The sequence below is a fragment of the Malaya genurostris genome, chromosome 1 (assembly GCF_030247185.1).
Source record: "Malaya genurostris strain Urasoe2022 chromosome 1, Malgen_1.1, whole genome shotgun sequence".
Lineage (NCBI taxonomy): Eukaryota > Metazoa > Arthropoda > Insecta > Diptera > Culicidae > Malaya > Malaya genurostris.
In genome coordinates, this window is record NC_080570.1 from 57138999 (window position 1) to 57165443 (window position 26445).

The 26445-nt window shown below is 37.4% G+C and overlaps 1 protein-coding gene across 1 annotated transcript in view; it reads right to left on the minus strand.

Annotated features, from left to right (window-relative positions):
- The window catches only part of LOC131440151 (homeobox protein prospero), a 281565-nt gene extending 260440 nt beyond the window's left edge, over window positions 1-21125 (minus strand). Inside the window, exon 1 of the mRNA XM_058611197.1 lies at window positions 20036-21125. The gene's annotated coding sequence lies outside the window, so the exon portion shown is untranslated. The remainder of the gene's footprint in view (window positions 1-20035) is intronic.
- Between the last annotated feature and the right edge of the window lie 5320 nt (window positions 21126-26445).

A 26445-nucleotide genomic window follows, 5' to 3' on the forward strand; every position in this document is an offset into this window, starting at 1 on the left:
ATTGTACGGCGTATATTTTTGGCAAACTTCCAGATGACGTTCTTAATGTGAGATTTTAATGTTACCTTTTCATCAATTATGACTCCTAGATACTTCATCTCTCCCTTACGCGATCAATAATTTTACCATCAATTTCAACGTTAGCATCATATATTATGTCTTTGAGACATCCACTTTTAATTGCTTGAATTTTAACCAACGTGCTAGAGAATGTAGGTCTTTGTTTAAAGGTGCAACAGGTTCATTCAAATCCTTAGATGTAATAAACAGAGCCATGTCGTCAGCAAATAAATTGATATCAAAAAATCGTTTCATATCATTAATATACATAATAAATAAAATTGGTGCTAGGAAACTGCCCTAAGGCATTCCAAGTGAATTATCCAGAGAATTAGACAAAAAATCTTTAAATACAGTCTTTTGTTTTCTATCACAAAAATAGCTTTCAAACCAGTAGTTTGAAAATAGTTCAGTAACAGTAACAGTAACATAAAAAATTCTTATATTGTAAATCTGTCACTAAAGCCGTCCATGAACGCCAAAAACATAAAAAACATAAAAAATTCTTATATTGTAAATCTGTTACTAAAGCCAACGTTTGAGGTAAAGTAGGGCACTCTATGAAAAATCGATGTATTTCTCGTATTAATCAATAGATATGTTCCTGTTTTGAAAGTCTTATTTTGAATATTTTCGGAGATACTGTTCTTTGAAATTTTATAGCGCATTTTTTTGAAACCTTCTGTTCTCACGATAAAAATATACATTTTCCTCGACAATAAAATTACCTCAAGAAGTAAAGAAAAATTACTGAACTTAAAAGGAAACAGGTATAATTGAGTCTGTGTTAATACGAAACGCTATTGGAATTCCAGAGATTTCTTTCCGGCATTTGTGCGAAACAAACTTTGTTTTGACGTAGAACTACGTCTTTCTTCACTATGTTCACCTGGATGCATTATCAAAGTTTCACAACACGAAAGTGTAACGAAATTGCTCCAGATTTGATTTCTCAATAACTTTTTCTCTGTTTGAGTATTTATATATTCTCGAAACGAATGGAAGAAAGTGTAAGATTGTTGTTATGTAGGTCCCAATACGGAACATCAAAATCAACCGAATCTATAACCGTTCGCTAGCTTTAGTCTATGACAATCCATGGAACTACAATCGACATTGTGCAACTGTTGCTACAGTCAATGGTGAATATGAGGCTCCGTTCCTCAAGCCTAACGCAGAAGAACAAAAACTAGTTCTTCTGTGTTCTATATCTGCTGTTGGACGTTCTTCCTGGAATACAAACGTAATCGTTCGTAACAAAATAGTCCTTTCTAGGACTTTAAAGCCACTAACGGTTGAATTTGTTTCATGTAAATTACTGTCATTGAAGTGTAATAACGTGTGATACTTGAGTTTTTCATTCATTTAGTTGTGCATAATTAGTCATTTTAAAACTAATTACAGTTATCTAACTAGGTTGCATGAAGAAACAACGAACATTTGAGTTTACTCCAGCCGTTAGAGTCCGTGCAGGCTTCTCTACAACCGATTCAGTTGCTTTTGTCTAAAATTTTCGATTTTTTTTTATCAGTAGTTGCAGCTTGTTGCTTATATTGAGATAGTTCTCTCTTCACAAGAGCCCAATGCGGCCCGATAGGTTGAGACTCCGGGCAGTTAGATGGATTCGTCTTTTTCGATACATTCGCTTTATATCATCCCAAAACATCTTTATCGTAGTGACAAGATGTCAAATCAGACCAGAATAGCGAGGGAGCGTAATGGCTGCGTAAGAATGGTAACATGTGTATCTTTAGGTATTCTTCACGGTATATTTCTTTGTTTTCCGTTCCAATAGTGATGCATCTGCATATCGCCTGCCAAATTTTATAGTAAACTTGGCCATTTTCTTCGTTCTGAAATGCTCCTCTATGCCATTCCGTTGTCTGGCAGTATTAAAATACATTCCGGGAAGCTGCCAAAAGTCTCCCTGAACATAAATTTCATCGTTCATTATCTTGCAGGAAAACTTCGTCAAATATTTGTGATGCAACTTGCAAGCGTTACATTCTGTTTATCATATTAGTTCCGCTCCCAGTCAAATGTGTAGTAGGACAACGAACAAGCCTTAATAAATTAATCAGTTTTATTTAAAAGTAACTATCCAAAAATCTAATCAGCTGACTTGACTGAGATGCTCTAACTTCGAACAGTCAGCTCGCTCTTGAATTATTATCAATTGTACTGTGCAGCTTGCGTTTTGGATGTCACCATTTTCATCACTTTTGAATTATTCGAATTATGAGTCTCTGCGATAGTCAAACGAATAATAGCAACACAATATAAATATTGCTTGAACTAAAATCTTCCGGCCAAAATTGATATACTATAGATTACTGACGGACGTAATCCCGATGCAACACTGATATAAAAAATAAAACAATCTTCTAGTTTGGAAACCAAAAAACAAGTATGAATTGAATTAATGGCGATAAAAAATGATTCTCACTGCATTGGAATAAGCAAATCCGATTAATCAATTTACGACTAAAATACTCTACCTCCGCCGGATGTCCGCGGCTAATTATTTCCGGAGAAAGATAATTGAGTTATCGACCTCCTAATAAATAACAGCTCCTATGTCTATATATTCAGCAGAATCACTAAAAAGTTCAATAATTAAACTGATCACCGATATGTTGCCAATGGAGTAACCGTGAGGTTAATTTATCCGTTGTTGTTGTTGTTGTTATGGGCATTGCCCTGCACTTGAAGGCAATGAATTATTCAAGCATTTTCCATAGTCGTGTATTTCCTGTTGTGGTCACGAATTTGACAGTTGCTTCGACTGAACTTGTTCTAAAGCTAATCACAAGTGTTAAATGTAGCTTTTAAAATTTTATAAGATACCTCGATATTATTGATTTTATAGCATTTTTGTTGTAAGCTCTAAAAACGGGGTTTCGATTCATCAACCTAGCGTGCTTTTCATTCTTTAATATGAAAAACTCAAGAATATGAATATCTTATGAATATGGAAGTCTTATGAATTCATTCACAGTTACCCGGGTTGGCACGTCAATGCGTAAGACGTTGGTGTCATAAGCCAGTTGTCGTATGTTATAGCCCCGATCTGGGAGGATTCTTAGTGTCAGTAGGATCGTAGCACTAGTCAGGCAATGGTTCTGTACGCTGTGAATCGGCTGAGAAGTCTTTTGAAACCCATATCTTCCTTATCCCAAGAAGCTTGCCAGTAGGCAAGTGTCCTTTGGCGAGAAGCGCTATAATATTCGTTGAAGCAATCGGTCGCTCAAAAAATTTCACCTTGGCACCACATTTGGCTAAATTATCGGCTCTCTCTGTGCTTGGAATGAAGCAATGAGCTGGGACCCAGACTATAGTGATTTGATAATCATTATTCAATATGTCATTCAGATACTATCTTATTTTTCCCAAGAAAAACGATTGAGTTTTAAGATTTCATGTGCAAATTCAGTAAGATGCAAGATTAGATTATTTTTTACTTAGCTTTGTTGTGTTTCTCTTTTGGATATATGTGTTTCGCTATTGAATCGATCTACATATGTTGAACACTTCATTTTCTGGTGAAAATGAGTACAGCACAAATGTATGTGCAAAACACTTGATTCGGTCAACCTTGTTTCAATTGAAATCTTTATGGCTAACAATGTGACATTCATATGAAATTCATATAAATTTTAAAAGTAACGATACATCTTATCATTTGGATGTGAATTTCAGATAAATGTAGCATGATTTCCATGTGTTATACATGTAGTGATAGTTCAAATTCTTTGCACATGATACTAGTGTGCAAATTATGTTCAGTGTACAGCTTATTGTTGAACACAATTTTCGCGCAGTTGATAGTTTTCGAGTTGCAACGATTAAATGAAGAACAGTACAATTCAATTGCGTGAATTTTATTTAATGTTCAATGACGTTTTCGCTTGATTACAAAACTAACCCAGCTTCAACCTCAAGTGCTGCAAATCCATACAATTGACAGCAATTGTTTCGACCACAAGGTTTCGTTTCGCTGCAAGCGAAAACGCCATTTTTTTACTTTCAATTCGACAGTCCCACGATAAAAGGGCCTAACTGCAAATGAGAGTCTCTTTTTGATTACTTTATCTTTTGATTATTTCGGAGCCATTACTGCCACTTCTTGAAGGTTTCCAATATGAATCGAAAGTTTGTAGTTTTAACTAAAAGTTTTGTGAAGAGTAAGGCGTCAAATATCAAATCAATCCGTTAAATCGTAAAAGAAAAAGTAAACAAAGAGAAACTGTCATTTGCAGTTAGGCCTATTCGTCGCGGGACTGTCGAATTGATTTCATCTACACAGTACGAAAAATCATGTACACGGAGAGCCCGCAGATCACAAAATTACAACATTGCAAATGTTGTTTCACGTTTTGGTTATTTCAACTAAAATGTTGTTGATCTCTGTTGATATCTGTTGATTTTGTTATAACCATTCAGATAAAAGAAATGCATTCGAATGCTGTCACTTGGCTAAGAACTAAGACAGCATAATGCAAAACAAATATCCTCTTCATTTCACCAGAAACGTTTTACGTTGAAAATTTTCAATGGCAAATGAACGTCATTTATGTCAGTTACGTAGTGGCCGTTTCATGTAAGTGAAAGTATGCAGAAGAATGTAGGAGTTAATAGTACAACAAGTTTTCCATATATTGAATAGATATTCCTACAGCATAAATATTTTAATTTCATCTGCGCTGAACGATTAGTTTCCCCTCGAAGAGACTAGCACTATATGCGTCTTAAGTTCAAACAACTGAATATCTGGTAAAAACAACTGAGACATTTTTTGCTTCCTTGCATACAGGTAACTGCACTGGGTTTGTGTCATTGCTCAGTTGCATGAGTTACACCTCAATGAAACGTTTCATTCTCATCTTAGGATGTATGTCATTGCTCAACTGTAACATTTCATCACTCGTTTGTAATACATGTCTTTGCTAGGTGTCATTGCTAAACTTCCAGCAAGTGACAGTTTCTCTTTGTTTTCTTTCTTTTCTATTGATTATCAAGTGGTTTCCACGTTTATCACTCAACTCTTTGCATAAAATGAGCTGAGCTGAGCTGGAGTAGATCGCCCGTAGTTGCACTTCGTGATTGACCGAATGAGTGGAAATGTACAATGAACCAAGAAAATGAAGCTTGGGAGAAGCAAATCATTTTCACTGCATATACCCACTCACTCCTAACTTTTTATTAAACGATCAATAACGACGCTGGCTACGAACAAAGGCTGTGCTACTGAGGGAAAGGAAGGAATGTTAGTCCGATACTCGTTGTTTCTAGAGACCGCGGGTACCACTGTATCTCCATGAGCATCACGGGATAGGAGATTTGTTAGTAGGGAGGGAAAGAGATCCGGATATGTTTTGGTAAACAATATGATCTCAACAAAATCTGGTTTTCGATATTTAGGAGAAATATAATAAGTAAGAAAAATATAACATATCTCCATGGAACGATCTCACCAACATTCCTTTTCTCCTGCTCGGTCGGCTGTCAGGAATGCGAGATGAAACACGACCACTGAAAGAATAAATAAAAACACTCGCGAATGGGTCCGCTGCAGAACAACCCTAGACCTTCAGTCTGAATGACACAATCGACTTGTAAACTTTCCAACATTCCATAGAAATCCGACAACACAACAATGACATGTAGGCAGCGCTTCGATCGGTTAACAGGTTAACATCGTCGAACTTTGGGGCTTTAGTTGTTTTGCGATCGCTGGCTTTGCCGTGCAGGTATATAAAATTCCAGATGCACATAGCTAAAGCCTGGTATAAATAAACGACATTGATAATAATAATAATAATAGATGCACATAAAAGAAGTGACACAGTTCCCTTAAATTAACTGGCAAACTGGACAATTTTTTATAGGATAACGTGGCGCCATCATGACATATGCGAGTGCTGTCCCAACTAAAATGAATGTGATTCGAAATGACCGTTAAAATGATTAAAGAATCCAATTTGAGTATCCTGTCTGTTAGTGTGTGTGTGTGTTTATGGTCCCGTAAGATGCTATTCAATTTCATCCTTATGCGAATTATGGTTTCGGACTAACAAGATAAAGTTTGTTGAAAATTTCAATCCATCAGTTAGAGCGATGTTTCAAACGAAAAATTCGTCCAAATTTAGTTCAAAGCCTTTTCAATTTGTACCTTTTATTAGTTACTGGCCACACGAACCGACTTAGACTAACCCGGTTGCCAGTTCCCGGTTCCGGCAGTAATGTAAATAGTGTTTATAAACTTCAAAACCGAACTAGCTTAATTTTCTCAAAGATGACAAACTCAATTTTCTCAAACTTAGGCTCAAACAAAAGGTCTTATGATCCCACAGGTTGTAAAAGAAAAGCGATTCCTAATTCACCTAGTTTCGTGATAATGTCTTTCTCTTGTCATTCACATAGTCTCATTAAAACATTTTTGCCTTTCTCTAAGAAAGGTATTAGAATTGCAGGAAAACTCGACGTACGATCGGAGAGTCCCTAGTGTTATTTATATTTCGACTCGACTGAAACAATTTCTACAAGTTTAGCCTCGTTTGAAAGCTACTATAAGGTTGCGAATCAAGTTCGAAGATCAATTGGTTGGTACACTGAAAATAATTTGCGCGCCAGCATCATGTGCAAAGTATTTGATCTACACACCAAAAAATTTGAATATTACAGATGACATAATTTCTCATACGATGTAATTCATAAAGACCTAATTTGTCAAATGACGGCAAATATCATTTGTAATGATTTAATGTTAGAATAGCTTGAATTTTACTGGTTTTGACTGTAACTTGCATTCTGCTAGCGGGTGCGAGTGTATGAATTTAAATGCACCTTTTACTAACCAAGCAGATGTATGCTTCTATGGCTCAGTCGATTAACAGACGTACTTGCGATCCAATGACTCTCGGTTCAAGTCGCGGTGGTCGCTATCAGTATTTTTTTTATTTCAACGAATTTCATGTCATGGAGTTTTAGACACAATATTAAAAGTTTTTCCACGTGAATTTGCGTGAACTGCGACGCTCCATTTATGTGCATCTTATAAGATGTAAAATCACAGGAATTTTTTTAAGTGTGTATCACTGATTGTAGAACACATGAAATTCATGAAAATATACACTTAACTCATAAAATGAGTGTAAAAACTATTGATATTTAGTGGAAATCATGCTACGTTTATATGAAATGCATATAAAAACGATAAGATATATCGTTAACTCTAGATTCTATATGCCTTTCATGTGATTCTCTCATTGTTTTCCACATAGATCTCAACTGAAATGGATTTGACCGATTCAAGTGTTTTGCACATACATTTGTGCTGTACTCATCTCCACTAGAAAACGAAGTGTTTAACACGTGTAGTTTGATTTCATAGCAAAACACATCACATTCAAAAAAAAAAAAAACATCATAAATAAGTGAAAAATATTCCAATCTCGCATCTTAGTGAATTTGCACATCAAATCTTTAAAAAAATCGCTTTGGTTATGTATTGAAATGAAAAAAACATATTGAATTGAAGTGGTGTTTACATATGAATCGATCGTGCAAATTTTTATAATTTTTATAAGTAACGTAGCCGATGCAACGCGTTTTACCTTTTTTATAAATATAAAAAATAGGTATAGAACTCGCTTAAACTTTAGAAACAGGCAGAGTGTCATATACCAATCGATTTAGCTCGACGAACTGAGCAAATATCCGTGTGCGGATGTGCTTTCCGATTCTTGAGAATATCTGTCACAATTGGCCTTGAAAATAGAATATGTTTTTGGACTTAGATTCCTCGCGGTAATATCGATTTTCAACTAGCCATAGATTGTTAAAATCTGTCTTTTTTCATCGGAGCTATCGATATTTTTGTGAAAAACGACTTTTCGTTTTATTCCAGTAGTAGGAGTTTTTCGATGTTTGGGAGCTAAGTGAAACACGATTTTCACGGCTGTTTTACACAATTATTTCGTAGCACCTAGGAGACCCTTTTTCATGACATTTAGATTTTAGCACGGTTAGTTTTTGGCAACATAATCTTTCGAATATGACCGTATGTATTAGAGAGATGGCATATATGATTTATACTGATAATTGCTGGGAAAACACAACTTCTTACACCCGTATACCATTCGAAGAAGTTCGTCGATATAAGCAAATTTGTGTGTGAAAAATAATTTCATTTATTTTTCTCAGAGATGGCTTAACGGTTTTTACAAGAACTTGAAGGTTTGCTTAAGGAGCAAATGCATCTTGACATTAAACGTATGCATTTACTTCAATGAAATAAGACAAATAAGTTTGTTTACATCCAGTTTTATAAAGAGTTGGATTCAATTCAATTCGCAAAAGACAATAACAGTGTGCACTGTTTCAGTATATATGGAAGATAGTGCTATAGAAGTGCGTGTGCATGATCTTCCCTTAGGCGTCATCGATCCTTATATTCGTAAAACTATGCCCCAATACGGAGAGATTCTCTCTATCGAAAAAGAAAAGTGGAAGAACTTTTCCCCCGGTATTCTAAATGGCATACGTTTGTTACGCATGCGCTTGAAGAGGCCTATACCTTCTTATGTAACTTTCGGTCAGGATACAAGAATCCCGTGCAAATCACTTGTTACCTATGATAATCAGATGGTCACATGTCAATATTGCCAAAAAGCTGTTCACTACAGTAAGCCATATGATAAACTGGACAATGAGACAACTACACCAAAGGACAACGGTGCTTCCTTCACACCAACCCCAGCACCTGTGACAGTCACCAACAACAATGAAGTATCCCCTTCAACGAAACCATCCAACGTATCCCCTATAGAACAAAGTACACCAGCTGCAGTTATCAGCTTACCATCCAACCCACCAGCAACTGCAAACAATGTACAACAAGGCCGCAACCAGCAACGAAATCAACAACAATACCACGCAATGGATGACGAGACGAACCACGAACGAAGTGCCCCTTAATCATCGCAGGAGGGAAATGGAAGCTCCTCTCCCCCTAGAAAAAGGGTGATAAGGAGATCCAACACAAAAAAAATTTTAGTTAAAATCTCAGCTCATTCGGCCACGTAAAGCTTCACAGAAAGAAATAATGAAATTTACACGACATGTAAATCAATAGAAATGTGGAATAGACATCAGTTGTTTCAAAACTTTGATTGAAAAACATCATAGATGCAAAACTAAATTACATTGTATTGATTTTTCAATGAATAGAACTGTGTCCTTCAATTAACGCGTAGTTTTGTGTTTAAATTATATTGAAATGTACAGAATTGTAAAGTAACTTTATGTTTGATTTCCTGCTCCAAATATTTACATGAAAATAGATGTAAATTCACAAAATATTTTTATGTTGTACGCAAATAGGCATGAATAAAATAGGCATCCCATATAAATTTTCTGAGTTTCATTTGGATCCGACTTCTGGTTCCAGAACTAAATGATGATATATGTAATGAAATTAAAATATTTGCTAGTAGATGGCTGAACTGATTTCGTCCATCTAATATTCAAATAAAGGTCCAATAAAAACTGCTTGTTTTTCAATAAAATCCTACTCTCGGTTAAGAAGATACAGGGTGATTAGTGTAAAAAAAATCACATAAATTTATCGGGTTCATCGGATTAACAGATTTTTAGAGTCGACGACCAAATAAACTTATTTCAGTTATACCGGTATTCGGGTTTCAATCCCGGAAGGTACCTAAAAATTTTATGTGGTGCTCTACGATTTCTCTAAGACTTTCGAATCTAATGAAATGGCTTTCAATCCATAAGGAGAATTTAACTGACTTCGGCTACATCAATTTCCGAGTTCCGTGCACGAAAGTATCGGGAATAGAGAAGCTAAAAGAAGGCTAAATCGATTTTAATAAACAAAATTCAAATTAAATTATACTCATGGTTCTATTTGTGAATTTTATCCGATTCCGACTTTCAATTTTAAAATTACAGGGTGATGAGGTTTTAAAACTCAAGCCGTCATAGAAGATGACGATACCAAAAAAGCTCAAAGTTGAGTTCAAAACTATTTCGGTTTATTCGTCATACTAACTCATGGAAATACGAGCTATTTTGGGTTATGCTGGTTCCTGAATACCGGCTCTGGAAGTATCGTAAATAATGACGAAAACCTCTAAAGTGGACTTACTTCGACATCTAATGGAATGTGCAATCGATTGTCACATGTTTAGATTCAAATTCGATGCGATTTGTAGTTTCGACATTACAGGGTAGTGAGTGATTCATGAAAACTAAAACACGGAAAACAATATGAATTTTACAGGTGACATAATTCTACAAACGATACAAGTCATAACTACTCAATTGCTCCAATGACGCAATATTCCATTTGTAATTAATTTTACTTGCTCCGAATGTATTTTGCACTCGGCTACCAAGTGCAAACAGAAATGGGCTTCTGTAGTTCAGTCGATTAACTGAAGTGCTTGTGATCTGATGGTTCTTGGTTCCAGTCGCGCTGTTGCCAACGATCTTTTGTTTTTTTTTTATTTCATTCGATTTCAAATCATGTAGTTTTCAAATCACACAATTTTACATGTTCTTGAAAATAAATTTGTGTGATATACGACGCCTCATTTATATGCAATTTATGACATGTAAAATCACATATAATTTCGAACTGTGTAGGTATATTATACGTTGTGGTAACTTGGGTCTATATGCTATGAACCGGCTGCGAAGTCTGTTGAAACAGAATGTCCAATTCCACATAATGAATTTAATACCAAGTTTTTTGTCCTACTGAGAATGTGTACAATGTTTCATCCAAATCAGATCAAGTCGATCCCGAAACTAACCTATATTTTAAAAGTTGTCCTTTGATCAGCCGTCATGCCATACCAAGAATTCATTTCGAAGACTGAATCTGATCCCAATGTAATGGCTTAGCCTGATGCTTTCAATTATCCTAAAATGTTTGTGTTACAATCACTCAAAACGGTGCAAAACAGAAGACATAGATTCCGATGGGACTCCGTCGACGAATCTGACAATGTAACCAAATTGACATATAAAACCGAACAACAGACCCACCAAACGACCGTTTGGCGAATGGAGAACAAAAAAAAATAAAAAACGTCCACAAACCGGGTTGATCCGCACGGGTGTTGTAGAGCTACTTTTTCCGGCTGCATTTTGCCCCGTTCCATTCCTTGCGGAAATATCGCATAACATTTGAACTGAAAAGTGAAGCAGGAAAACTGCAAGCACACAGACACACCCACACATACACACGTTCATACCCAAGTATCGACGACAACAACAAGGACAACTGCACGTTCGTCATCAACGCCGCCGTCGTTCATCGTCGGGCTCAAAACAGAATAAAAATCATAAATTATTCGATTGAGTAATGGGATTGCTGTCGTTCTGTCGAGAGAGAGAGAGAGAGAGAGAGAGATAGAGAAAAAAATTGAAGCACCGACAACGTCGTGGAACGCAAAAGAGACGATGGAATGGATGGAATATGTGGTATGTTTGCCGAAAAAAAATAATTAAACTGCGAATTGATATTCAATAGTATGGTATTGTATCCTTTCACAATTTGCGTTTCGATACTTGACGCGTTTCCGGGTCTTCATTTTCCGGTGTATTTTTATTAAATTAATAAAATATATCGATCGCGGGGATTGAATTTAAGTTATGAAATTTCACCGAACGAATTCCTCAATTGTTCGCACCGAATTGGAAGATCTCACAACAATCACACAAACACACACTAAATGCTAAAACAAATTGTCTCCAACAATAGCAATTACGGGTGCAATTTCGTGTGGCATGTCTGCAGTAACAAGCGGAACAAATGAACGGAAATGTGCACTGCGGACAATGAAATGCCACCATCGACAATAAAAACAACAATATGTAAAAACAAATCCACCATCCAGAGGGATGATTGTTCCGTACAGAACAAAACAAACTGCGCACCAAACCAGCATGCCAGTGGTTCGTTTGTGGAGTGTTAACAAAAAGAACCGATTGTGAAAGTGTCAGGAAGTCAAACTTTCATTTGATGGTAATGTAGCTTCAAATCATCAATCGTTCCGTGTTGATTTCTGTTAAATGGTGGACTTTTCTTAAATAATTTTGCACTCATCTTTGGAACACTTTGTTCTTCATCTTCAGAGGTTATTTTATTTCATCCTGAAATTTCCTGTTTCACTTTCCTGTAATTTGCAGTTTCCACTCAACGTTTATCCAATATTGCTCTATCGGACGAAATTCGCAAATAAATTGTTCTTGTTATCTGAAGTTTCTCTCGAGTGTTGTGGAACTTAGCCAAATCACGTCAAAACTTTACGGGGTATTGGCGTGTTTTTATAAATGCAGTAATGTGTGTTATCATGCATTCATCCCTGTAGAACTTTCGGCTGATAGATTTATTTGAAATAAAAGTAAATTTTTCTTTCGCAACTGCTAATCGATTGAATAGTCCGAAATTCCCTAACCAACCTATCCAGTGTTTGTGATTGCCGATAATTTGACATAAGCTGCTCGATATTTATATATATTATGTACAACATTTTCAATCCGGTAGAAGATTCCACAAGAACTCGTGTCTCTCAATGCATGAACTGTGAGAGAATTTTTCTTCATTTCTTCGCTCTACTTCATACTCTGAGTATTTCACGACCATTAAAAAAATAACAATCTGATAATGATCGATGCTGTGTGGAATTTACTAAGAGAGAATCAAGTTCACAATTATCACAGAAATTCAAATCGATGATTCTCATACTACGACGCAATATTTCAAAACCCTTGTGTGGAGCATTCACATACATTTTCATAGACACAACTTATGCAAAGGGTACATGCACATAGTTAGAATAAGCGGCAATAATAAAATGATTCTACCGCAATTATCAACTGCCCGTATAGAATCGGATCGCGAAACGAGTATAAGCGACCGTTTGTTGCTTCAGAGAGAATCCCCACAGCAGCCTGCTAACTCGTGATGCTCAGACAGGTCATGGAGAGAAATTCGCTCTCGCACTGGTGTCCATTCTATGTTAGATGAAGAATGTCGGTTTTTTGTCGCTGAGATGATATTCGTCTCTCTTTGATGGCACTGATTGAATCGTCTGAACAGTTGGTAGAGAGCGTTTTTTGATAGGATAAAAGCCATCCTTGAACCTATCAGTAAGATTTGTATAGACATTTTTTTAACTTTTCAAAGTAAAAAACGAATCGAAATCTGTGCTCGGATTTGGCTTATCTCTAGTATACAATAACGTTTCTCTAGATCAGAAGTAACAGATATTTTCATAGAAAATCTGTATTACCCCGAATAAAAAGTATGTGTTTATCTGTATCCACTAGTAAATCAGAAAAATACGACTAAATTTATGTAGAAATTTGAATTCTTTACAACTTTTGTAACTAATGTCACGAAATAGTAACAGATAATAGTATATACTCAGAACTGATATTCCGCTGAAGATTGCATATAGCATACTGAAATACTCATTTTTCGTAATTCATACATACTATGTTTCTAAAACGATAAATTCAATGTTTGCTGAGATACACAGCAGTATTGAATATAATATTGGAAATTTTTCATTAACAATCGGAATCAACAAGACATACTCCGACATACTTCCATGTACTTACCTAGTTTCAAACTGTTGACTTCATAAGTTGACATGGGATTTTAGCGCTTTATGGGTTAGCCACAGATAACAGATATACAGGATCGAGCATTTTGTTTTTCAAAATCCTGTGTAATTTTCAAATTTGCTATACGTTGGAAACACTACTGCCACCTACTCGACTGTTCACCGCGATCTTTCAAAACGTTCCACTACGTTCCGGAACGATAACAAAATCCTCCTGCCTGTTATAGAAATATTGAAACTACAATAATTTAACACTTATCACACGATTTTCCTAAGTGCTAAAGACAACTTTATTTCCATGTCACATAAATCACACGAGAAAACTTGTCATTTTAACCAACAGCAAAACAAAAATCTAGCGTTAAGTGAAAGCGACACCCAAATCGTGGTGGCACCTTGTGTCGATCGTGGTGACATCTGCCAGTGCTCGTCACGCTAATTGAGCAAATTTTACATACAGTTCATATGTGAGCCTGTATATCTGTTATCTGTGGTTCACCTCTGCAACGAATATCTAAGCTTGCAGAAAAAATAATAATATTCATAAAAAAGTGCCATGTTCGGTGATAATTTACTGAGATGTTATAGAATTATGTCGAAATACACAAACAATTAGACTGAGAGCTTTTTTGTTAGAGACACTTGCTATAATTTCAAGCGTATAAATATCCTTACGACCATCTCTTAGTTGTAATGAATATCCGTGCCTACCGAAAAATGTCGATTCAGCAAAATTTGAAACATTTCACCTTAAACAGAACAGAAAAATTACTTGCACCAAGTTAGGTGGTAATCTATTCAGTTGTTTTAGGGTTATGTTCGATCATATAAACAATTTGATCTTTGCAACCCCCTTCCACTAAACAGGGAACAGGGATGCTCATCTGAAGTGTAAATAATATCTGTGCTTAGCAAAAAAACCGTTCTTGGAAAATTCTATCATCTTCATATTGACCCCTTTTTTCCCCACAAATACCCTGAAGAACATATTTGAATTTTACAAAACGTATCTGTGTCAAGTTTGATAGCAATCCGCTCAGTAGTTCGAAGTTATTCCGTGACAAACATTACACTCCCCTTTTTAGAGGCACTTGCTATATCCACATTCATATCTAATCTTCTGAAATAAACTGCAGTCATGTTTCAGTTGTACACTTTTGAAAATCATGTTTTTCGCAGACATTCGTCCTAATTTACAGAACCTGGATTGCTAAACCTTTTTTTTAGAGTGAACTTAAATCCGCAGACTTTTTGATGTGGATCACATCTTTATTTTCTATATAGAGGTGCAAATCAGAAACTCAAGGAAAAATATACGTTGAGATGTTATCAGGTTTTAAACATTTACAGCTCAGTATATTTTGCATCAATTATTAACATTATTTCATTATTTGATTGGAAATATTTCTAAGTTTCGATTTGAATGTATCAAGCCACGTGTTTTCAATTATAAATGATTGAAATTTTGATTAATAGCGAGCAGTGTCCTATTTTGCCTGCTAAAAATATTTGGCATACCTGATTTCCCTGCCATAGTCGACGGTTTTGAAGGAGTAAGCGATATATCAAAGGGAAATCATCGCTCTGATTGGTCAATCGATGCAAAAGCAGAACTGTTGGAAGCACGCTAGAGGTAGGTTGTTGCTAGACAGCAAACAAAAAGTGCCATAACACGATTTGAAGCTTTAATTGGTATTTTTTTAAAGATATTTTTTTCAGGCCTATTTGCATACAAGCTTTACGTGGCCGAATTAGGGTTGAGGGGCACTTTGTTCGTGGCTCGTCTCGTCATCCATTGCCTCATTGGTTGTATTGTTGTTGGTGTCCGTCTTCGTTTCGTTTCCTTGTTATTCGTAGTCTTGAGCTCGTTGCTAGTTGCTTTAGATGCGCCTTGTTGTACATTGGTTGCAGTTGCTGGTTGGTTTGATGGTGAAACATGAGTACTGCGCTCACTAGTTTTCGTTGTTGAACGGTTGACCTTGTCTTTGGTTGAAGATGTTCTTTTCGCAGTTTCAGTGCAAGGTTTACCGTAGTGTGCAGGTTGTTCACAAAACTGACATGTAACCAGCTGATTTTCATAGGTAATCAACGTTTTACACGGACGTGTCCCACCTTGATCACAAATGATGTAAGATGGAATTGCTTTACGTACAACTCGCACGCCATGCCGGATGCCGGGGAAAAAAATCCGCCATACTTCCCTTTCGATGGAAAGGATTTCACCGTACTGCGACATATTCTCCCTAACGAACATATCGGTGGCCTGCGGGGGAAGGTCATGCACGCGTACTTCTATGGCATTGTCCAACATGTGCACAGGGATTTTGTATTCAATGTTGTCACACTCAACGGTGTGCACCTCGTTGTTAACCGAAGCGAATGCAAGTGCATCGCTTTCACGTTTAAACATAATGTTCACACAGTTAGACGCCTTGTTGAATTGAATCTCACTTACTGTGTTAGCGTCTAGATGCATTCGTTCTTTAAGTAAGATTTCAATTTTATTTGCAGCTGGTCTAACTTTGCAACGCTTGAAATCTATAGGTACAAATTGAATTCGGTCTTGCAGGCCAAGTTTCAGGCTTTGTTAAATCGTATTTGACCATTCCGTACACTCTATTGTTCACTGGCGTATTGTCTTTGTTGCTGTTGTTTCGACCGTAAACGATTTTCGACGAAGTCGGGTGAGATGCCAGCACGAACTGAGCTTTAATTGGTATTATTTGATCTTGTGTCATGAAAGCTCGGATAAAATTCCATGTTATGGAGTTTCGCTTGAGAAATTAACAACTATCCCAGGGTAAATGTTGAGTACTTAAGATGAATTTCAAATTGATTTAAGATGAAATCGATTGATAATGAGAAAAAGTTTATCGCTTCAACCGAAATCGCTGAATGGTAAAGAAACTTAACGCTATAAAAATAACTGCTTGCATACAAAACTTGAACACAAGCTTGGCGAAGAGAAGCATAAATATCGCAATCCGTATCGCAAGTATGTACAAAGATATAATTGCATAACAATTTGGGATATTGATGTAATCACGTCGGCTACAAAACAAATACAAATCAAGACGAATAGAGTCTATATTTTGGGTTTGCGTGTTTGATGTTGGTTCATAATAAAGATCAATCTAAACAGACTCTCGTGCAGTTGCGCATTCAAAAGTGTGACGATTGATTGAAAATGTCGATGAATAGAAATTTTGGTTGCCTTGTTCCACATCAATGGCTCGAACAACCCCATGGGGCTGATCCTTGTAGTTTTCTCGAGTTAAAAGACTTTTTCAACCCTGCTTGAAGATATTTGAAATTTTTACCTTGCATCTCTGGAAATGTACTTTTTTCGTGAGCTCGGTCATTTTGGTAGGAGAATGAGAAAAATTCTAAATGAGCTCAATCATTTTGCAAACTCATTTGATAAGTCACAGGGTAACATTCATCTCAGCTCATACTCGAAAACCATTAGTTAGAGTGAGAACTTATGTCTCTGTTCGGTAAATTTCCTGTAAGGGTGAGATGAAAATAGGTACGTTCGCTTCGATAAACTTTATGTTTAACTACAAGTGTGAGATAGCCTGGATTGGCGGTTTAATGGTCTTGCAAGCCCAGCCAACCAGGAAGGATTCTTAGTGTCAGTAGGATCGTAATACTAGCCATGCAATGGTTCTGTTAGCTATGTATCGACTGCGAAACAAGGAAGCCAAATTCCACAAAAGAAATGTAATGCCAAGACCAGAGTTGCAATTTGTCAGTCATGTCAAATGACCTTGACAAACTGACTAAAATCATCGTCAACTCTAATCGGTACGGTGAAAGGGACTGTCAAATGAGATACTCGATAGTTCTATGACCAAGTAGAAGCATACTCAGTCAAAGACAACGTAATAAAGCAGTGACAGGAGAAATGAAGATAATATTAATCACATCGGCAATCAATGAGCGTTCTGGTGAGTGTAATTTCAAGAGAATTTAAGTTCTGACAGATCGGCTCTCAGACACACAATATATCATGCGTTTTTTTGATAACGGCCAATAAGCCATCCATCAACATTCACTTTGAAGAGTAATTTCGAATGACTCGGCACTGGTTGAGAGTAAGTCATAATAGTAAATGGTAGAGAAAAGTTTTCTCTTTCGTCTCGTGTTAAAATTAATACTCTATTTTTCATAGCTCGCATGCAATTTCTTTCGAAAGTGGAAGTTGAAAGGAGGCTTATTGGCCATTATAAAAAAAAACGCGTGGTATGATGATTTTTAGAGCCTGATTGGCAGCAGTCCAGTGACAAAAGTTTTCCAATTTTCATCGTGCAAAGTTGCTCGTTGATAGTGACATATAGCAGCACTGGTCAAGACTTTGCTTTGCTATTTTTGTGATACTTTACAAGCGAACAAACTCACACCTAAATACAACTGCAAGCGGTGCCAGAGCTTTAGTTTTGTTTATCTCGTTGCCAGATCTACGATTTTGCTCTCCGTTGATCTCTGGTTGTAGGATCACTAGAAAAACATACTGAACATATCGACATACTGAACGAAATACACGTTAAGTTTGCTAGAACGGTTTGTTGTTATTTCCTATCCTATAATTATAGTGTGAAAATTGAGTGATTTCTTCATACAGATAATTAGTGTTTATTTAAAAAAAATATATGGGTGGTTAGAAACTTTCAAAGTTCTCCAGTAAAACTAGGCTCAACAATGAACCTCTGTCTGTCGGGTCTGTTGAAACGAAAAAACGGGACTCGGTTCAATGGTTTGTTTCAAAATCGGCAAACGAAAGTCCCGTGTCGGCCTACCGTCGGAAATTCATCGGAGGACTTCCGTTTTTTCTTAGAGGGTTGCTTAGAGTGAATCCTACATGGAAAATAAAAACTATCTTTTCTTTCATTCGTTTCTTCCATTGTTGTCAAAATACAAAGAGCAAAACCACCCAACAGCGAGAGTTTCGTTCATTAAGCGAAAATTAAGTGACCCGTATCGACCTAAAATTGAGTCAATATTACTCAACTGTAGATATATAACTTACCATTGAGTAGATATAACTCATATTAAAGTATTTTTTTTTGCATGTGCCTTACGGAAACTACCTAGAGCCACTTTACCTAAAATTGGGTGGAATGTACTTAAAATTAGGTTGTTTTGCGGTTCCGTGGAGAAGTCAGCTCCGAACCGATCAGCAACAGATAACAGATATACAGGCTAACATATGAACTGTGTGTAAAATTTGCTCAATCAGCGTGGCGAACGCTTACAGATGTCACCACGATCGACACAAGGTGCCATCACGATTTGGGTGCCGCTTTCACTTGAGACACATTTTTTTGGTGTTTTGTTTTTGGTTAAAATGAAGTTTATTTTGGTTTTATTCTGATAAAATTCTCGTGTGATTTATGTGACATGGAAATAAAGTTGTCACTTAGGAAAATCATGTGATAAGTGTTGAAATTGTTATAGTTGGAATATTTCCAGGCAGAAGGATTTTTTTATCGTTCCGGATCGTAGTGCAACGTTTTGAAAGATTGCGGCGAACAGTCGAGTAGGTGACAGTAGTGTTTCCAACGTATAGCAAATTTGAAAATTACACAGGATTTTAAATCAGCTCACCAAAAAGAATCGGTTCGATGTATCAGCTCATCTACTCATTTAGGTTGAACTGATGGTTAATTTTGTGACCCGTTTTTCTTGCGCCGTGAGAGGCAACGCACAATTTAACCTAATGGTCGGTTTTTAAAATGCTCGTGTACTGATTCCAACTTATCCGTCGGAACAATTTCATGAAGAATCTACATATTTGAACTCAAGTGGCAAGCCTCAATCACTTGATTTCAGTGAAATGGTGAAATGATTAGTTTGACTTTACAACTTCAATTAACGTTTGACTTACGCACACTGCTTCACTGCTTCTGGGGCTACAACGTCGGAATGGGAAACTAAATTGTGCACCCATCAGATAGCATCGACCGCAGGGAAATTAGTCGGACTAAATTAGAGGGGTGATACTGCGCGTAATCCGGAGAGTGACCGCCGCCGGAACAGCAGAAATAGACCCGATGGACGGTAATGCTTGATGTTTGGCTCACGATAAACTTGTATAATGAATATTCGGAAAACACAACTTCAACTTCAGTTTTGGACATTCGAACGCGCTGCAACCGATGGTTGAGTTAGGAGAGGAGCAAATTCAGGAAGTTTTCTTTTGTCTTGCAGTAAGTTTCATAAACCTAAAATCCATTACCGTCTGGAACAAAGAAATTCCCAAGAAATCCGAATAAAACCATTTGAATGCGGCTGATACTGAGGGTATTTCTTACCTAGGCAAAAAGTTAAGAGCTGGCACTGTTCTGTCAACTTTAGTCCAATCTACTTTTTGGTTGGTTGGCTCAGTGCCGCGCGCGTTCAGTTTTCTGCCGAGGATCGCTCACAGGACAAAGCACACAGGACAGGCTCTTCACGGCAGAAGTTTAGTTTAGCTTCTTAGAGCAGCAGGCGGCTAATGTCAACGCGAGGCGGGGCGGCAATAACAACACACACACACGTTCGTACCGTTCACTAATACACAGTTCACCCACCAGATGGCGGCACCGCTGGCTAATGAGCAGCCCAGCCGGATGTGCGATTGTCACTCCGGGGTGGGCTGCTAATACGCGGGTTAGGCGCGGCTAGCTGGTTCAGTCCGGCGTTTAGCGTCGTTTTCCTCGAAGGGTCATATTTTTTATCTAGTATTGCACATTATTTTTTAATAATAATACAATTGTTTAGAGTCCAAACATTATGCTCTACATCGTTGAAACTAGCTTGAACTCAGTTTTTCACTAGTGTTTTGACTTGTTTTTTTTTGTATTTCAGAAACTCGCGAACTTGGTTTTGGTCCAACTGAATTATGAACTTCTCGAAATGCTCAACTGGAACAGAGATGAACTTTCCGAAGGTCCGAAATTGAACGGAATGCAAACTCACTAAACAAGTACAAAATCATGCAAAGAGTGTTCGAAAATGGGTTTTCCTTGCGGAGAATATTATTATGAGCTTCCAGGACTAGTTCCGAAACGTTGTTGAAACAGTTCGCATTTGGCGAGATTTACTTAACGAGATTAATTCGTTCCGCTTTAATTATCGATTAATTTTAACGGTGCACATTTTTGGCAATTTTACTTTCCCTATCTTTCACCTCCGGTGCTCCTCGCGGCTCGTGATCCATATAATTTTTTTTTAATTACTATATATATTCCGGATGTTGTTCGTTTGGTCTGGTTCTGAACTGGATGTGTTTTGGATTTACTTCTGCTGGTAGATGACGATTGTTTAAAGATATTTTTTTTACTTATAATGGAAAAAATAAGAAATTTGACGCCGGTATTTTTGGCATCGCGCGACGGACGGCGATAACACGCGTATTAACAACGACGCTAGAACAGCGTGACTGAGCGTCATTATGCGCTAAAAAGAAACACTGACCGCTGGGTAATTACATACACGTACATACTATATGGGGACTCAAACCAACCAGTCAGCCAGCCAGCGATCCGGGACCAGGAGAGCCTAGGCAGCTTTTTTTCCCCCAAAAGCGACGAGCCGAACATCGAAAAGGGTAGGCAAACGTACAGCAGCAGCAGCAGGAAAAAATCCCCCGTTTCCAACTGCGTTTTGTGGATCGGGAAAAAATTTATCATTTTCCGAGTTTTCCCAGTTTGATGGAAGAATCCACCTCAACTGCAGAGTAGCGACAGTGGCGTGCGGAGAAAGGTTATAGGCAAAAACAGCGTGCAGCTGGATCCCTGTATGTATGCAACCCGCGCGGCTGGGTGGGATAAAAAAAAGGTTTGCGCCCGATTCCAATTTTAGGTGGGGGGTTCTGGCTCTCTTGCTCATAGAACTCTCGCGACCTCTCCACACTGTGCATGAGCGTGTGCTGGTCTGTTTATACATAAATTTTCCGAAACGAAAAATTCAAATTTTCCCTTCTGTGTGTCACCCCATCGGGACTAAGCGCGATAGCGCGCGCGGGCTGATCACCGGTGGATGGCGCGGAAAATCATCGGTGGAAAAAAACAAGCCTTCATACACATATATTTCATCAATACATTTTTCTGGCGCAAGCGTCCGATTGTATTTGCCGTATATCGGAGGGTAACTTTTTTATTCCTTTTTTCCGCTCCGCCTTTCACACTTACACACAGGACCCAGAGCGTGACAAAGTGTGTGACATACAACAGTTCCCGTTCGCGGGCAACAGGAGAAAGGTCGCGCTTTCCGCGACAATGACAAAAGATGTCAACAAAAATAGAAGCTCACCGTGAATGGTTCGTTTTTCGTGACGGACACGAAATTAGTTTTTTTTTCAGGAATGATCAAAAACGATCGATTATTTCCAAAGATTACCCTACCCTACTTCCTATGCATTTAGCAACCTGCGAACCTGTGATGCGATGCGATGCATTTTCTATTATCTCCCCTGAATGCAGGCCTAGAGCGTAAACGCAATGTGCACGCGTTTTCCTAACATATATAAAGCGAATATCTACGTACACACATTTACACTTTCGCGCAATGCCACGGAAAGACGCATTTTCCACCGAATCGGGTGTTCGGTTTTAGGCCTATGTACGCAATAGCTAAAACGCTTTCCAATATTGGGACAGTTTGTTTACGCTAGTCAGATTTAAGCGCAAAAAAAGCCTGTGCATGCATCGCGGGCGCTCCAGGAGATAACTAAAACAAAAAACTGAAACGCTGAAAAAAGTTTTACCTTATATGCAACTCGTGCATGTGTATAAGTCCTTGTCCACCGCGGATATGAATCTGTTTTTTTTCTGTGTGTTTAATGTGACTCAGAACGGACTTGCAGTTTGGGATGCACATTGCACATTCTTCTTCGTCAATGTCCTTCGCGACGAATGTCCAGTAGTGGTACCGGTTGGATGTGTGCGGGGATCGGTCCTTTTCCGGTTCTCGATGCCTTCACTTTCGCACCCATCTGTACTTTTGATTTGACCGAACGAAAGTATCTACTACGGTAAGGCTGGTAAAAAAAATGAATAATGAGATCTGTCGATCGAGGACAATTTTATTCTTACCGCCAGTTGAAAGGGGAGCTTTTGGAGCCATCTTTTATCTAGAACTCAGTCACATAAAACTGGGTTGATCCTGTGACAATAAGTTTGACAAAAAATCAGAGCAACTTTGTGAGTTTTGATTGTTTCATTAGTTTATAATTCAGACACTGCATATACAACGTTAACAACACATCCCTTGCCAGATCGATAGTTTCAATGCCCTCAATGCATGGCTTGATTATAATTGAATAGAAAAAAATTTGCTTCTAGTGGACGGTATGGGTCTCTTTTGATGGAATTTTACATGCAATTAATTTATTTGATTTAATAATCTTTAGATCGTTTGAAATGAGGTTGCCATAACTAAGTTCAGTTTTACAATGACTGAGTGGAAACATATACTGGGGACTGCAACCCGTGCATACGAGTTTACCATTTCCGTCATCCTACCGGTCGTGAGGCAGATAGGATTTGTTCGATATACACTTACCAACCCAGTTTTGTGGTAGAACTGTGTCTACTACAGCTCAGGGTGGCGAAAATGGTAAACGCGTATGCATGGATTGCATAAGAACGCAGGTTCGAGTCCTATCATTTTCCAAAAAATCATCTTTTCTGTGAGGTTATCATTCATTTGGCTCTACCAGTATACGTTTCCACACAGTAATTGCCAAACTCAATTAATATATTGAAAATCGACTGTATTTTTGAAAATGTAGTGTCGGTAGCGATTCCTAACTGTCTATGAATAACACTACCTACCCAACCAAAAGTTCGGATAAAAGAAACTGACTTGGCTTAAGCAGCTTACAAAGTTCATGAATAGAATCCTAAGCATCTCGTTTTTCCACAGTTGAAAATTCGTGCGACGCAACGGGACGAACTTCTGAGCTACTTCTAGAATACATTGTTCAGCTTCTATGCAGCGAAAAATTTCACACGGAACTTGTTCTGTACTTCCAAGCTTCCAAAAGTACCACGTGTACTTTTAAGCAGCAAGAAAGTGATTGTTTTAAGTAATTGTGGAACTTCTGGTAGCTTATGTATGGTGGTATAAATCCACCAACCACGGAAGCCATGCGGCATCTTTTAGAAATCCTTTACCCAAGAATTTATCCACTAGATTCCTGTTTCATAACGATAAAAACGACAATATTAGGAGCTTCCAAGTCTAGTGTATTTTCGGATCCATGACTGAGCGGTTCATAGTTGCAGTATACGTTAATTGAGTTTTTGGAGGCATTTACACACTAATTTTTTTTTTCATTTTTATAGATGCACATGAAAAAACCAGTTTTAATCCACCTAGGGGTGTAATGATGCCTTTCTCATATCAATCATACTATCATATATAATACTGTTTGACCGTCTACTGATAAAAACTATCAATTGAAAAAGATTTGAGGTCGATTTTGAAAATTTTTAAGGTTTATCCCCATTTTCAGTGATGGTATAGAATTTTTAACCCACTTTACCCTATATTTCCGGATCCAGAAGTCGGATCCGCATGAAATTTACGAATTACGTATATGATCACAGGACCTTTCATTTGAACCTAAGTTTGTGAAAATAGATGGCGCCGTCTATGAGAAAAGTTCGAACACATATGTTCGTTTTTTGCACATTTTACCCCATAACTCCCGAACCGGAAGTCGGATACAAATAATATTCAGGAATTTTTTATGGGACCTCAAGACCTTTCATTTGAATCTAAATTTGTGAAAATCGGTTCAGCCATCTCTGAGAAAAGCTAGTGAAAAAAACGTTACATACACACATACGCACATACACACACAGACATTTTGCGTACTCGACGAACTGAGTCGAATGGTAAATGACACTAGGCCCTCCGGGCCTCGGTTCAAAAGTCGGTTTTCACAGTGGTTGCATAACCTTTCTATATGAGAAAGGCAAAAAGCGTCGTGATTCACTTACATTCATAATTCAAAGTATTTAAGGATAAGTCGTATCATAAACTTCACAGTTAATTTAGTTGAAACTTACATCGATTTATATTTACTTGTTAGCAGATGTAATATTGTGTCATCACCGAATAAATTACGGCATGCTTGAATTTACGTCAAGCGTAAATTTCATTTTTTCTAAAACTGTAGTATTTAGAACTCGTTTACATAAAACAAATGATCTATTTAACGAAAACCTAAGTAATCAAGCGAACAAAAGATCACAGCTACACTTTGTTGTGGGAGAATGGTAGTAAATTTAAATACCTGTGTTTTTTTTTTGTTTCGATTATAGAGGTTTTAACCTTAAGGTCATTCGCCTCTTCGGGCCAGAAAAATTTTCTGACCCTATGGGCGGGGATGGGAATCGAACCCAAGTGGGCTGCGTGAAAGGGCATCGACTTACCCATCACGCTATACCCGTCCCCTAATACCTGTGTTGTTCCTAACTATACAACATTATTTGGTTTTTATTCAACGATGGGGAATCAATAATCGTTGCTGCGAATCCTGCCAGATCTTATGTTTTTTGAGAATTTTTTTCAATGCAAAGTTCTACTAGTGACTAATAGAAAGCAATTTTTTCGCTCACGATAGTGCCTCAGGTGGATGATTTTAACAATTGTCGATAGAAGCATTCCGTTGTTATTGTCTATGTCTCAAAAATCTTGTTAGAATCGACCTTGCGGTGTAATGATACCTTTTTCATAAACGTATATTGTGGGGAGATCCTTTAAAAAAAAACAACTTTTTTAGTTCACCTAGTGATGTAAGGATGCTTTTCTTTTATTACTCATATATTCATAAACATTAGAGATTCCTTGAAAACTTTTCATTGAATTGTGAATAGAAACAAGGAAGTTCTTTTGAACATAACCTTTTCAATATGTGAACAGTGTTCAATCAAATTTTGAACATTTTTTTCCGTTTTTGGTATCGTCGTTCTGAAACAATGGTTTGAAAGTTCAAGATCTCATTACCACCAGGATCGGAACTTGGATCCGGGTAAAATTCATGAATTTTGTATGGAACCATAACACCTTTCATTCGAATCTTAGTTTTAGAAAATCACCTGAGCCATCGTTGAAAAATCGGAGTGAGCTTCGCTTAGGATATCTGGGGATATCGGTAAAGACAAAGTAGGATCGTTTGGTCAAACAGTGGAATAGTTTTTAGCACTGTCCTGAAGAGTTTTTACGTTATCTGCATCGTCACTTTGAATGACGGTATGCAATTTGTAACATTCATCATCATATAATATTGGAACCGCGAAACGGATCCGGATGAAATTAAAACCTAGTTAATGTTCTGTGTGATAAGTTTGAAAATAAGTTTTTGTAAATCGGCCTCACCAGTTCTGATCAGAGCTTAAAATTGTCACACATTCTCAATGAAAGAAACCATTTCAGCAGTCTCATTTTCAATGTTTTACTGTCTCATTCGCAAATGACCGACACCAGAACAAACGAAGAGAGACGAAGCATTTTAGTTTCTCATCGAAAAAATGAGAGAGGATAATTGCCAACGTCACTCTTTCCTCTATGACAAGACGAAACCAAACTAACGTCTTCAGGTAGCAACAGCAGAGTTGAAATTTTCATTCTTGCATCGGTGTATTGAAAATATGTGGCTATAAAAAGTGACTAAAATATGGCAAATCGAAGTAATTACATCCCAGAACTTCTTTGGAAACCAAAACTACTA